The sequence below is a fragment of the Podarcis pityusensis genome, assembly GCF_964106645.2.
Source record: "Podarcis pityusensis genome assembly, chromosome: 1".
In the NCBI taxonomy this organism is placed as follows: Eukaryota; Metazoa; Chordata; class Lepidosauria; order Squamata; family Lacertidae; genus Podarcis; species Podarcis pityusensis.
In genome coordinates, this window is record NC_138028.1 from 57,575,157 (window position 1) to 57,588,174 (window position 13,018).

At 38.8% G+C, this 13,018-nt stretch overlaps 1 protein-coding gene across 1 annotated transcript in view; it reads right to left on the reverse strand.

Moving 5' to 3' along the window:
• Nucleotides 1–12,631, reverse strand: part of EHF (ETS homologous factor) — a 51,193-nt gene extending 38,562 nt beyond the window's left edge. Inside the window, exon 1 of the mRNA XM_080984103.1 lies at nt 12,476–12,631. The gene's annotated coding sequence lies outside the window, so the exon portion shown is untranslated. The remainder of the gene's footprint in view (nt 1–12,475) is intronic.
• Between the last annotated feature and the right edge of the window lie 387 nt (nt 12,632–13,018).

Below are 13,018 nucleotides of genomic sequence, written 5' to 3' on the forward strand. Positions count from 1 at the left end.
AATGGAGCATTTATATGTCAAAAGACTGGAAACGGGTTGTCAAGGTAAAATTCACCGTAAACAGAGACGTTAATTCAGTTGTTGGCATGGCTCTCTGTTATCTTCTCAGTGCCTTCCAAAGGGTATTAACCCTACCTTTTGGCAGCATGGTTATTTATTATACTATATTATTTTTTGCACCTGCTGCCTAGCCCTGATAACAGCTCACACCACGCTTTGATTTGCTGGGCTATTTGAAAAACAAAAGCAAAAAAAGGCCTCAGCAACCTGAGCTGGTTTGATGAGAGCACTTTTCCACAGAGTTTTCCTAAGTATATGGCTTTCTACTTTCAGGTGTGAATATCCCATGGTTTCCAAGATGCAGAGTACAATTGGAGGAGGAGCAGTCTCCCAAGATGAGATGTGACATTCTTCTTTTCCATTAACCAGAACCCAAGCAGCACACAGCAAATGCCCAGCTATAAGCAAGTGTGCAAATTGTGAAGGAAGTGTGAGCAAGCTTTCCCCTCATTCGCTCCATATCCTTTGCTCTACTAGACTTAAATGACAATACCATGAGCAAATGCATTAAAGGGAAGTGATGAAAGGGGAAGTCATTGTGGAACAAATGACTTCTCAAGCTCTCTGTAATTCAGGATCATGGTACAATAGGTATATGCAAATCATGGCTAAGGAAAAGAAAACAGTCCAACTAGCCAGCCATCAAAAGGTTTTTCTATGGATCTCTATGTAGCTAACAGCAGGTACTGAAAAACAAAGCAATGTAAAACATGGAACTAAAATTGTTTCATGTTGAGGTCAATGGTTGGAACTATCACTTATGCCTTACCCAAAATTGTGGGTAATGCAAAAATAATACTAATAATAAATGCAAAGATACGATTGCTCTAGTTATCTTTGCATTTATTAGTATTATTTTTGCATTTATACCCCACCTTCCCTTCAAGGAGTTCAAGGTCGTGCACACATTTCCTCTCCACCCCATTTTATCTTCACAATAACCCTGTGAGGTAGGTAAGGCTGAATTAATCCATCAGAGAAGAGGAGAAAGGTGAGACCCATTGTAGCGTGGTAAAGGATATGTAACTAAATTGCCAAATGAAACCCCAAAGAGCATAGATTTGCAATTACATACCACAGATTTTAAAAAGTCACAGGAACATGAGTTGAAGCACAGATTGGCTGCTAGCTGCCCATCTGCAGGTCTTTTCCACCCATTGACACAGATGCCAGGGTGACATGGCTTCAGTTTGTTTATTCTGTATATAAGCATTCCTTGCTGTTGATATTTCAGTCAATATTCCCAGTCATTCAACAGAGAGTTGTTGGTGGAAAGGGGCCAAGTCTGATGAACAAGTCTGAAGTTAGAATAAACCATTTAGAGGAGCAGACTGCATTGAAAAAATGCTAAATTAAATATACTCAAAAACTGCGCACGCGCGCACACACACACACACACAAACTTTATATTCTCCACAACCAAATGCATCCCCAAATCGGAAGGTAAATCCTACATTTACTCATCTGTGTTTGTAATCATGTGGTCAGGAAGCTAGAATCAGAACAAGCTCCAGGTGATGAGGCAACAGATTGTCAAAGAGCCCCCTCAAGCTCCATTTTCCACACACACCTAGAACAGCAGTAGGGGGCCATTTCCCCCAAGCCATGCCCACCCACCATCTGCTGTCAGGTAATTGACAGGTGGGAAGCGCCATCCACCTGTAAAAATCGCCTGCTAGGGAGCTCTGGATTTGGTCTGCTGGGCTGAGAAGGCTCCCTAGAACATATGAATAAAGAAGAAAATGGAGAGAGGACAGGATTCAGCTTTTAGCAGAAGCCAGCACAAGAACTCTTGCTAATGCAGTGGTGATTCTTCCTGTCTTCTGCCCCTGTGTGCCCCTCCAAACCCATTTTGGAGGGTTGGGAGGACCCCCCTAGAAAAGTGCCTTGGAGGGTTAGAGGAGAGTTTGTTCCATAGAGCAAGCAGAAATGCTTGCACTGATAGAATGATCTCCTTGGTTCTATGTTAAATTCCACCCCGTGTTTTCTCTTGACATTACGTAACCACAGCCGGGACAATTGGCTTCCAGGGCAAAGTCTGTAGCCAATTATTCATAGCTACATACCTGCATTTTCCACAAATACATTTGTGCTCAAAGTGATTTACTGGGGGAAACGATTTACTGGAAATAAGCAGTCTACAATAATTGCACATGATCATAACGCACGGCAGAAGTTGTATTATCACTGCAGCATAACACAAAACAACTCAGTAATTAGCAGTTCATTTAAAATGCAACAAAAGTGAGCCTAAAGCTTACCAACAGGACAAGTGACAACAGTGAGCTTCATGTCCTAAGTAGATCCAAAGCAAGCCCCGCCAACTCCAGCAAAAAAAAGAATATTTATACCTAGACACAACAGGCCAGAGAAAAACACCAGCTCTCTCAGGAACGCTCCTAGGGCCAAAGGGTGGGGCAAGCCAGGAGGAAACTGCCACCGCCAGATGGCAAGCATGGAGTCAGTCATTCTTTCCTCCTCCCTTTGAGCACCAACACCTGTCTTTCCAAATACTAAGGTACTAGTGCTACTGGCAACTCTACGTACATTCAAATCCCAAGCTGGCAAAGCAGCAAAAAAGAAAGAAAAAAACAGGCCAGGAAACGCCAGCAGCTGATCTAGACATCATATCCCAGATTCTTACTGTAAGTGTGTTTATGTCGGAGATAACCGACCGCATGTACAAAGTGGAAGTGAAGAAAGCAGCGCTTCTGTCTGGGCTCCTGTCTGGGCTTCAGCAGGTGCCTGATTGTCAAAATGTACTCTATGCACATGAGACTGGAGCTTTTCAGTACATAGAACAAATTCTTCTAGGGTGGCAAGCTCTGTCTCTAGCATATGCTTCTGTAGACGTAGGGTTTGAGCCGCCTGCCATAAACCCACCTCTGATGTGCATTCATACTGCATGTGTTAAATGCCCCAAAGGCATGAGCCACATCTTTGCACTACAGTGGTACCTCGAGTTACAGACACTTCATGTTACAGACACTTCAGGTTACAGACTCCGCTAACCCAGAAATAGTACCTCGGGTTAAGAACTTTGCTTCAGGATGAGAACAGAAATTGTGTGGCAGCAGCGGGAGGCCCCATTAGCTAAAGTGGTGCTTCAGGTTAAGAACAGTTTCAGGTTAAGAACAGACCTCCGGAACGAATTAAGTACATAACCAGAGGTAACACTGTATTGGCAAGATTCTCTTGGCCAAGCGGGATAGTAAATTATAACAAAATCCAGCCAAAAATAATTAAAAGATGGTTATACTGTTGGCAGGAAACTACTTAAGACTGGTGGTGAATTTTTGCATTCCAGTGAGTGGTTAATGGAACAATGTCTCCCAACTACTGGGATATATATATTTGTTATATTTATATTTTGTGCTTCCCAAATAGAGTTCAGAGCAGTATTTAACAGTAACCCTGTAAGATAAATTAAGTAGAAAGACAGTGGTCGTCCTCTTTCAGTGTTGGATTGCTTAAGCCCCACTGAATATGTACTGGATTGTAGCCTTAGTGATTTATCTGAGGCCACCCAGAGGACTTCATAGCTGAACAGAGTTTTCCGTGTTACTATGCTGTTTCAGGTTACTGGTGAACAGAAGTGGTTTTGCATAAAACAAATTCCATCTTGCACCATTGCATCAAGATGAGGCCACTGGACTGAAAGCCCCCTGCATTCCCCACTACACAATCTAATAAGCTGGTGTATCTATTTTACCTGGTGTACAGAATTTTAGGAAACCTAGTTCTGAAAACTAGGGATTGCTAATAGATGCTGAGGATATCATCAAAGAACATCAGACAACTCTAAAATCCACAGTGCAATTGCACTCTCCAACTACTATGCTTACTTTTAAATACTCAAATTATTTATTGGTTTATCTCAGAAATTATGCCTCATCAATTTGATTTGGGTCAAACTGGCCCTCAAGCTGACTTACAAGTAATAAAAGATACATAGATACATATAAAATAATTGAGAGTGTGTATGTGTCAGTAGAGTATATGCTTGTAGCAAAATGAAAATATATTTACAATTCACCAAAAGGATGTGTTTCAAATTAATTGAAAAACTGTCAGCCTAGATTATTGGGGGAGAGAGCTTCAGAACACTATTGCCACACTTAGAAAGACCCTGCCCCTTCATAAATACTTTGAGGGATGTTTTCACTATAGCTATGCCAAATAACACTAAATATTATAAATATTACAAAGGTTCATTCCTGTGAAGAAAGGTTCAAATATCTGAACTTTGCATTCAAATGCCAGGGAGATTGTCCTAATGTTTCCTGTCTCCATACAGTCAGATGCTTGTATTTCACAAAGTTTTCTGAAGTTACACAACAAAGATGAACCAACAGAATGCTGAATCATTTATATACAGTTGTGTAATAATTGTATGTTTTGGTCAAACCCATTACATTATAAAAAAAGAGACAATTATGTTGGGTACATAGGATTTTCTAACCACAACATCTTGGCTGATTTTTACACGGTCTTTAGATGACAAGAGAGAGCAATTATACTGTATTATAAATTAGTCACTCGCCCAAATTCAGTTTTATATCAAAGCTGATTTAGGACTCATGCAAATTCAGGGTTGCATCTTACAACAAAAAGGTTTTACATATAGCTGAATCACTTTAAGAATCATCATATTAATATTTCCTGGCTGGATCTTTGGCTAAGAACATAAGAAAGCAAAGGACACAAAACTAGGAACCTGAGCATGTAGGACTGTTGTGAAAAGATTTGTTCTCTTCTGGAGAAGAAATTTTCCCAAGCAGAGACTACCAGATTTTCATTCCCCACCCCCATCTTTTCCTCTACCTGCTGAGAAACCAGGTTAATTCAGTTACCAGCAAGTATTGTGGCCTTTCTCCTTTATTTCCCCAAGTCATTGTGACTCAGATAGCTTCTACTGCCCCACATCTCAGGAAATGAAAGGTATGCATTTTATTCAATCTTTTCCTATTCAGAACAGGACCAAAATGTTAGTTGCTAGTGTTCACGCTGGTCTGTAGGAAGAAAGCCTCTGGAGAGTGCATCATCTTTCCTGTCCTGTGTTCTTTTGAATTTCCATGTGCTGCAGCTGTAGTAGAATCTGGAGGTGCCTTCTGGCTTCATGATTCAGGGATCATGATGTTAACATTGATTTTTGCTAATAAAACTCCTTTGCTCTAATCTTATTTATTACTACAGTACAGATAAAGTACTAGCTAGAACCTTGCTCAAGTAACAAAAGTTGAATATTTTCATTAGGATTTCCTTAATTCTTAATAACTTCTTTCTATTTTAATTTGTTGAAAGCCACCCATAGTGGCTAGGGCAACCTAGTCAGATGGGTGACTAATAATAATAATAATAATAATAATAATGCTATATGGAGCATCACCACACCACCACTTTGCTCAGGATTTCAGAATGAGGCATTTGTTTTGAGCAATGGCCTCAGCAGTATGCAGAAAAGTCAAGACAAAGATTCAAGTGAAGCCCTAGACAGCTCCATGTAGCGCTTTGGATGGAGACTATATGGATGAAATCCAATGATGTCCACCTGCTTACACAATGGAAATCAATATGTGCAAAGGGATTCCTGGTTACCCTTATCCCCCCTGCATGCCTTCACGGTCAGCTGCAGATAGTCTTCCAACACTCCAGAAGAAAAGAGAAGCTTTGCTAGATCCTACCCCCAAAAGAGGAGATCGGAGGTGTTTCAGCAGCAGCCATCACCATAACTGTGTATATGTGAAGTTGGTATCACTCATTTTACTCCTTAATTCCTTTTCCTCCAAGAAGCTTGGAAGAAACCACACAGCATTTTCTCCTTATCCCTTATAGTCCCTTTTGAGACTATATCTGATAGTTTTATAAACGTATAGTTGATAGACTTTGAAAGCTTCTTGATCTTTGAATTTAGAATTGCACTCCTGCCATCACATTAAAGTAGATAATTATCACTCATCATCTGTTCCAAATGAGGAAATAAATGCATATTTATTTTAAATTAGGAATCCAGTAGTTGCGTCCAATAGAAAATGGCTCTTTTTATATAAAACAGGATAGTTAATTACTCCATTAGTTGACAAGCCATGTTTTCAACTACACTTCCTGTTTAATACACCTGTAACCTAAGCATGCTGCATTCTACATATAGTTTGGGGTTTAATTATGAAAGAATGTCACAACAATACAGTAGTAATATATTATAATACTAAAGAAGTCTGAATTACATTTGTCCAAGTTACATCACCTTTACCTAGATTCTGTTTATAGCTGTTCATTTTTATTTAACTATGTCTTTGCAGGACTACATCCAAATCATTTGTGTCTCATTCCAAAACATTTGGGCAATCAGAAGTTCTGGAAAATAGGTAGCTATCTGCATAGGACTGTAGTGACATGATAAAGTTAGATAAAGAAGGTAAAGATAAAGAAGCTAGGAAGGTCCTTCTTTCTTCTTTGGCGATCACTCATAGCCGAGTAAGATTGTCTTTCATGAACATAGTCCAAGTCAGACTAAGTTGGTCAATCTAGCTCAATATTGTCTACACCAACCAGCAGAATCTCTTGGAGATTCAGACAGGAGTCTTTTCCAGCTCTCCTAGACAGAATCTAAGACTTTTTGCATGAGCTCTACCACTGTACTGAGTTGTGACCCATCCCCTATATAAATTAATTTATTAGGAGCTCTGGGTAAATTGTTTTCTTACTCCGGTTCAGATAGTTGTATACCTTGGCTTTTAAATTAGAGCGCCTGAGTTTCATTTCAGAGCAACATTACCCACTATATATAAAATATCCAGCGTCTTGATACTGAAGTTGAAGCAAATGCTTCAGGAGACAGAGTCCACAGATGAGCAGATTCTGATGTAGATCTTTATTCAGGAGCAGCCCACCCATGAGGCAAAAGCAAGGCAACCGCCTCAGGCAGCAGGGTCCACTAGGGCAGCAGATCCAGTTGTCAATCTTTCTTCCCTACTTGTTCCTGTTGTAGATATTCCTTGACCCCTTCTTCACCGGCCATTTTGGAGTCCACTTGAGGTGCCAAAATGCCTTGGGTGGGCCCTAGTCTGTTTGTACTTGAGTTCACTGAAATCAATAGGTTACCAACTTTGCATAGGATTGCAGCTTTAATTGCATTTCTTCTACTCACACAACATGCCCTAGAAGACACATCAGCTCACAACTATCCAGTCTAGAAGAGGCCGTCACATTATTTTTCCTTTGCCCATCTTTGAAGGCACCTTGCAATTATATGTTTCCCATGGCTGAAACATTAACAGATGGTACTCTTCCACTTGAGAACGTTATTGTGGTCCTTCAGATGCCACCCTCTTGCCTGCAGGATATCAAAGAGGAAAAATTCTAACCCCACCCAGACACAAATAAGTATTTGTACTAATGCTTTGAGGATGCGGACTGAGCCCATTTCATAGCTGCAGTCAAATGAGACAGATTTGCATAGGGAATGAAATGTGTGGCCCTTAATTTGGAATGGGGTATTTGGGATTTCACAAACTAAAATGAGGGTACAACTGACATTTTTTGAAATCTTGATACAATCAAGCAAATATATCCAGACATGATTGAAGTCCGTACAACAGAGATCTAAATTAGGTTATATCCATATATGCAGGGAATGAACTATAGTTTTAAAAGTATTATCTTCAGCAATGAAGCTGTTATTATCACTGTTGACATTTACTGTATGATGTCAACTTCTATGTATCTAATTTGCTTAATGATGTTTACTTTGTGCCTTTAAAAGCTGACCAAATAACACAACTACTTGGAGTTATATATGCTTTCTGAGAATATAAGTTAAAAGCCTTTTTTAAAAAATGAAAAGAAATGAAATCCAGCTTTCCAAGAGTTTTCCCTGACACAGCTGCTCTTTAGTACTTCAGGGACTTTCTATCAAATGGCAATATTTCTTTATTGAAACTCTAGGCATTATTGCTTGAAAGACAAAAAGTAGTGTTCCTTCCCGATATGATATCTTAAGCACAACACATCTCAGAGTTCCTTAGTTCATGACATTTTCTTTTTAAAAAAGAAAAAGGTTTTTTTTTTAACCATTACAATAAATCATTTTCCAGTTAATTAATACAATTCACCTTCAAACCAAGGGAAGCAAAGAATATGGTTTAACATCACCACCAAAAAGAGATGAAAAATGCTCATTTCTCAACCCATTTGTTCTCAATCACATTATCTTTTGCTCAGACATACTGTGTTATTGCTGCATCCAACAAAACTTTATAATGTTGAGGAGCAGATAGTTTCACCACCCCTCCACAGTCAGGGGGTTGGTGGCCATTCACACAACATCCACATATCCTTCAAAACAATTCAAAATAATATTTATTGGTTCTATCAGTATTTCATATCCAGTAATGTAGCCCAAAATTTGCCTCCAACAACCTTGATTTTTTTCTATATCCTCTATATCCTGTACAAGTAATCTGCACCACATCTCCAAAAATAGTAATGGGACAGCTTATATACGTGTTTCGGCTTATAGGTAATCAGGCACCACGGGTGAAGTCTTAAAATAGTTATGTTTCAAATTCATTGCTATGACTACTTTACAAATTCTGTCTCCTGTCCGCTGGTGCGCGCGCACACACACACACACACACACACACACATGTTTGCAGAGGTCAACAGAGTAGTCAGCTGAATGCAGGAGAGAAAACAAGCAGAAGCAAGCAGATATATGGCCCCCAGAAAGAGTGGGAGCCATTTCTGCTGATAAATTTACAGACCCCAGAAAATAGGTCAGAAAATAAGCTATATTTAATTTACAAGTGTGTAAGTCTATTCAAGATTTATGCCAGTATTCTTTTTTGTGATAAAAATTATTTCAGAATTGTACACATTTTAGAGTAGTGCTAAGTTTCCTCCAGTATCATCATTTGCAGGGCTTTTTTCCCAGCTGAAACTCACTGGAACTCAGTTCCGGCACCTCTCAGGTGGATGCCATTGCCATTATAAGAGAACAAGGGGTGAGTTCCAGCACCTCTTTTTCTAGAAAAAACCCCAGTTCTGATCATTGGGTATTATAATACATGCATTACAACATTTCATTATTGAAATATGTGTGTGTTTTTAAAATGTATGCTAAAAGTGCCTCTTTGCAAGACATAATAGTGCCCTTTCGAATTCACCTCCTTTCCCTCATGAAAATTGATCCTTTAAAAATGTTCCATGCTTTGTGCCTTAGGCAGCTTAGTCCTCAATGGCTTCTACCCATGCTGCATTAGAACCTAGCTTTCTGCAATTATGTCACATTTGTTTCCAAAGGTCTTAAAATCCTGGCTGTACGCAAGAGCAATCGTAAGAGTGCATACCAAAAAATCCCCCTGAGATCACTTGGATTTACTTTATAGGTTGCAGCCTAAAGCCCTTTTAATTCACCCTCTCCTCAAAAACAGACAAGTTGAGTTCGCAAGGCCTAGTGTTGCATCTAGATATGGAAAAGCCAAACTGACGTTCTTGCTCAGCTATGAAGATGACTGAGTGGTCTCAAGTGTCTCTATCTCAACATAACTTAGCCTCCCTACCTGTAATACTTGGGAAATGGAGGAGAATTGCAATAACATAGTGCCAAACATATCAGAGGCGACTAAAAGCTTGCTAATTTGTGGCCTTCGTTCCTGGTTTTGATGAACCTGAGGAAAAAGTAAATTCCAAAGCTGGGGAGCAGTTGCCAAGAAGACCTCTCTGCATACCCTCATTTGACAACCTCTGCACACACAAACACACCCCCAGTGGCTTGGGAATGGCTTTTCCATGGTGTAAATTCGCAGTGCTTGAGCGAAAATTGCAATTATGCAGGCAGGGCAAATCATGTGGGCCTTTACTGCCCCATAAGCCCCTTTTCCCAGCAATTCCGGTTGCTGGGAGTGAGTGGGGTGGATACCATAACAACCATCTGATTGAAATGTATTTCTCCTTGCTGGAGACTAGTTAGATTTCATAGATGTCTCCCTAGACTCCTGTCTCTAGTCGTTCAAAATCTGACTTTTAAACAAATACTATTAGAAAAGTCCACAGTGTTCTGATGATTATATTTTGTAGTAGAATGTCCCTATTTTCTGAGGAACATTGGAGGATATGTTATGCTTATTTCCTCTGATTGTGCATGATCATTGGGCATATTGGGGAATTGTGTTTTCCAGGATTAATAGACCATATGTCACAGCAATTTTTCATACACAATGTGATCTCCTATTTCCTTGTAATCCCTTTCTTTGCTTTTTCTTCACAGTACTCTATCAGTCTTCCTTTGTGATCAATTTAAGACTTTGCGGGGAGTAACCGTGTGTCTGTGCAATACTACTTAACAAATGTGTCAACTTTATCATAAAGAAGGTTATTGGTTTGGGGCAGTTATGTTGAAATTCTAAACTAATTGACCATTTTCAGTGAAAACAGTTTTTTTCTTCTTTTTTTTTAAATGACTGTTTATCCAAGTGAAAATAAAATGGGGGAACCAGTTACGCTACCCTGAGATTGGAAGAAGGATAGGAAAAGAAAGAAAGAAAGAAAGAAAGAAAGAAAGAAAGAAAGAAAGAAAGAAAGAAGCCTGTGGTTTAGCTTGTAAACAGTGCCTTACAGTGCAAATCCATGCATGTTTATTTGGAAGTAAAACTGTGTTCAGTGAAGCTTAAGCCTTTGTAAGCATGTTTAGGATTACAACCTTATTTATGTTTACTCCACCATCCTATTAATTAACTCAGTAATTAACTTCACTATATTAGATAAGACTTACTTCTAGATAAGTGTTCACACAATCACAGCCAAATTTGCATTTGCTGCTGGTCAAAAGAAGAACAAAAAGAGAATGGGAAACAGAACATCTTCTACCGGATAAAAAAGAGTGACTAACTGCTTCAGTTTTAATCTTTGTTTTCCTCTTTGTATCTGCACACATTGTGTTTTTTTGCTATTCCAAAAAAAAAAAAAAAAAAATGCATATCACAGCTGAAGCTATTTTACTCTTTTGCATTTATTTTCTATATCAAGAAGCCTGCATGCCTTTCATTATACCACTTGACATAAAACACTTCTTAACCACCAGCACAATTGATAAGAATACAACTGTGGTTAATAAAAAGAAGGGGTTAGGTTAAAATATTGGCCAGTTAGTTATATCTTAATTTTATGTACTCAGGTTTTCTCTTTGGTACACCAAACAGTGTATTCTAGATTAATCAAGCATTAAAAAAACCTGCACGTATATGACTGAGGAGTTGTTGAACAAGTTAAAGTGCCTATTCAGCATATATAATATGTACCTCAATTTGTGCAGTTTGCCATTACAGAATTGCAAGTAGAAAAGAATATTTTAAATAGCACTACTGTCGTTGATTCATGGTTATTCAAACTAAATGTCAATGAAAGCCAATGGAAAGGAACACACCAATACAACCAGATGAAAATTCTGAAGGTCATAACTTTGTTTATACGCTATTCTTATATTCAGAAACTCAAAGAATGTTAACCTATTATTACTATAAGAACATGGATTCAACATGGTGACCTTCCACTGAAGAAGTGGAATTAGGCTTAAGAAATGAATAATAACTGACCAAGATCATTGTGAAACCTTGTGTAAATTTGTTGTCGATCAACACAGCACAGGAGTGAGACAATTTCATGATATGAAATTATTAGTAGCCCTGGTTATAATGGCAATTGGGTGATAGGGAACAATCTGAAAATTAGACCCAGAAGCCCAGTTGAAGCAGACCAGTGGTTTTGTGAGAACCTTACAACATCTCCTTCACCAGACATCAATTAATATATTTGCGGATGATCAGCAACAATATTATATTCAGCAGACCTGATTACAATGCCCATACTTCAATGCTAATCCACAAATATAATTTGAGACACTTGAGAAATTAGGAGCAACTCAGTATACAGAAGCTGGCATGCCCACAATTGGGGCGCCGGGTATATACTTGAAAACAAATAGAATTGTTTACATTTTATCTCTCTGAACATTAGCCTACTTTACCTTACTAAATCAGGGCTAATAGCACAATAATCATTGTAACTAAAGATATTAGTAGTAGTAGCAGCAGCAGCACTAGTAGAACAACTTTAAACAAAAACAAAATGCCCACTGTCCTGCTGGTTGAGCCAAAGAATCCTGCACATCATTAGGATATTTTAAACCCATTTATTTTAATGGGATTTGTGCTGCCTGTGCGTAGCCAAAATCTCTTAATGAGAGCTTTTCAACATCCTTTGATCAAAACATTTTAGTTGCATTTTTCAAGGCAAGGGTTGGAACATCATCGTTATGCCAGAGATTAGTTCATACTTTTGCACCTCTAGATTTTATCCCTAGTGGCAGAGTTTTTGTTTAAAAGGAGCTGAGCAGCACGCCGTTCAAAGCCCTTACCTCATTTAGCTGCTGGTTCTGTTGGGGAAATCCTTTAGCTGCAGCAGCAAAAAGACTGATCAGATGTTATGCCAGATGTTAGGTACACATAGGTGGCAGGCTATCACTTCAAAAAACCTCGCAGCAGTGAAGGCAGATGCTTGTGATATGAATTTTAAAACATATTTTAGAATGTTTAGCTGGCCAATTGTGGAATTCCTTAGGTCACTTCCTGTTATTCTGATTGGATCGTCTAAAATAAAACTTTAAAAAACCCCACAGGGATTGCAAACATTTGCATACAGCCAGCCAACTCACACCTTCCCGCACAAACAAAACAAGTCTAACCAGGTTACACTTCTGTCCCAAGAACAAAAGAGAAAGAGCCCTGTTAATGGATGAGGCATTGGTTTCGTGTGTGTGTGTGTGTGTGTGTGTGTGTGTGTGTGTGTTTTAAGACGATCCCATTTATTTTATTTTATTTTTGCTAAGGACAAGTTATTTCAGGCAGTTAATATAACCTGAAGAAAGAAAAGCAAACTCCAGAAATGTGGCCATCATTTC